This window comes from Octodon degus, unplaced genomic scaffold (assembly GCF_000260255.1).
Source record: "Octodon degus isolate 3935 unplaced genomic scaffold, OctDeg1.0 scaffold00163, whole genome shotgun sequence".
Taxonomy (NCBI): domain Eukaryota; kingdom Metazoa; phylum Chordata; class Mammalia; order Rodentia; family Octodontidae; genus Octodon; species Octodon degus.
Genome location: NW_004524739.1, coordinates 1,984,166 through 1,986,520, shown reverse-complemented (window position 1 = coordinate 1,986,520; position 2,355 = coordinate 1,984,166). Strand labels below are relative to the sequence as shown.

Below are 2,355 nucleotides of genomic sequence, written 5' to 3'. Positions count from 1 at the left end.
AAACCAGCTGTTGTAGCTAAGCAGCCCAGAAACGTCAAACTCATTGGTTCGCACAACCCAGAGGACGCCGAGCCGGGCGTGACCAGGGGGCGGAGTTAAACTCACCAGGGCTAAGAAGTGGGCGGACCCAATGCACTGCCCCGCCCCAAAAGGCACGACGCATGCGCCCATCGGCCTCTGGCCGAGCGAAGTGCGGATCGTGAGGTGACCCTGCTACTTACTTCCGGTTCCTAGGGATGCGCATCCGGGTCACGCTAACGCCGCGGCTTCCTCCCCTGTGTTGGTTCTACTCAGCGTCTGGGCCGGTCTGCATGTCTTACTGTGGGGTCTCTGCAGCCCTTGAGTGAGTCTTCTCCCCAGACAGAGTCGGAAGTGCGGCGGGTCGAGCGCGGCCTGTGGGGGAGGGGTCGGGAGTCCTGCCTCGGTTGCTGAGGGTGGGGGTCTCTTCGCCTTGTTCCTTGTCTCGGCGGTTCTTCCCTCACTTCAGCCCTTTACCTCACGGTGGCCTCGCCTCTCTCACCTCAGTGTAGCCCTTCTTTGCTCAAACTCATCTGCCCCTTTGTAACCCGGCTTCCTTGCCGTCGCCTCAGTCACTGCCTCTCCGTTTTCCTCCTTTTAGCACCTCTTTTCCTTGACTCCGTGAGCCGGGACTCTCACAGTTCTTCAACCCGTGGGACAGCCCACCTCCTCATTGTGTGCGTCCTCCTTCACTCCGAAACCAGTTCTTTTTTTTTTTTTGTGATCTTGGATCTCGGCTTTTCACCTTTCCCCAACTTTGGCCTTTTCCCTTCTCTTGAGACTGGCAGATAGGTGTCTTTTAATGCTGTGCTGGGAGTTGTACCTTTTCTTAGCTAGAGGGTCTTTGCTAAAGCCCTGGGCTGGGAAGACTTGCCTCCCCCTTGTTTTGCTTGGAAGTACGGGGTTAGGCTGGACTCTGGTAGCTTCCGTGCTAGAGGACAACAAAGGCGTTTTCAGTTGTTTGCTGGAGTTCAATTTTGGTGCTCGCTCGCTCTCGAGCCGCTAACAGGTGGCAGGCACACGGTACTTCGCGGTTGGGCTTGTGTGGTCTTGTTAATTGACAGGTCATGAGGACGTTCTGTCAGTTTTGTGTTCTCTATCCCATGAGAATGGATGTGCACAGCTGAGGCAAAAATGTTCTGGGATGGTCAGCTCTATGTTCTGCCTGGGCTTTACTTGGAGGACAGTTGCCCTGCCAGGACAGAGTGTCTTGGGAGGGTATTAGCTTCAGATTTATAAACCTACTGTCAGAAATTTTACTCAGTTGTTATTGATATTTACCCGTAAGAGTTCACCGTTGTAATTTCAAAAAACTTTGCTTTAGTTGAATGCGGCATGCAGATACATATACTTATCCTTGCTACCTATATATATTGCTTATATATATATTTACTATATTACATATTTTCTGTTTTTCTTCCTGGGTTTCCGTGAACTAGACATTGGAGTACTTTTATTTATTTTTTTGGTACCGGGTATTGAATTTAGGACCTTCTGAGCTATCTCCCTGGCCCTATTTTATTATTTTAAAGAGTAAAGACAAATAGAAACAAAGACCAAAACAGAGTAACAAGTGTCAGTACAAATGATACAGAGTCCCAAAGCAAGAATAAAAACTCAACAATAGCTATTATGTTTCTCTGGAGATTTTAAATCATCAATAACATTGAAGGGATTGAATGTAATAGTAATTGATATCCTATTTCCCAAGTTTTGCGGTATAAGGTATATATTGAGGCACCAGCCTTGAGAATCCTTTGTTTTTCTGCTGTTTATAATGGAGGCCTATTATTCACTGGATTGCAGAGATTAGTGTATATGTATGTATGTATGACATCAGTTTCTGTAATCATATAAATTGTGTTCTAAAATTCAGTATTTAAATGTGATCAGAACCAATACAGCTTTTATTATCTTTTGCATGAGTTCTCACTCATTATGTACATATGAGAATGTAAGATAGACTGGCTTACTCTAAAAATTGCACTACTCCCTTTTCCTATTTTTAGAAAAGGACTTTGGAGTTTGGCCATGTTAGACCTAGATACCACAGAGCAGGACCCTTCTGGTTAGCTAGTTAGTTAGTTAGTTTTCAGGGCTTAACTGCTGAGGGAAGCCCCTTTGAAGTTTTTTATCTGTACTCCATAGCACCTACCCTGGAAAACCAGCTGCTCAACAATCTGGTCTCATTTTCCATCCTTGAAAACTAACTCCAATGAGTATGGCTGTTTCCAGTTGCCTCCTTGCCTCTAGATTTGTGGGAGTTTTAGAAAGCCATGGGAACTTCATAGATACACCCATATTCAGGTTGGTGCAGGACCAACTTGCTTTTTTTTT

General features: G+C 46.0%; 1 protein-coding gene across 6 annotated transcripts in view; it reads left to right on the top strand.

Moving 5' to 3' along the window:
• The first annotated feature begins 238 nt into the window (after window positions 1-238).
• Eya3 (EYA transcriptional coactivator and phosphatase 3) overlaps window positions 239-2,355 on the top strand; it is a 104,857-nt gene continuing 102,740 nt past the window's right edge. For all 6 annotated transcript variants that reach the window (XR_002818407.1, XM_004642878.2, XM_023702974.1 and 3 more), the window contains exon 1: window positions 239-343. The gene's annotated coding sequence lies outside the window, so the exon portion shown is untranslated. The remainder of the gene's footprint in view (window positions 344-2,355) is intronic.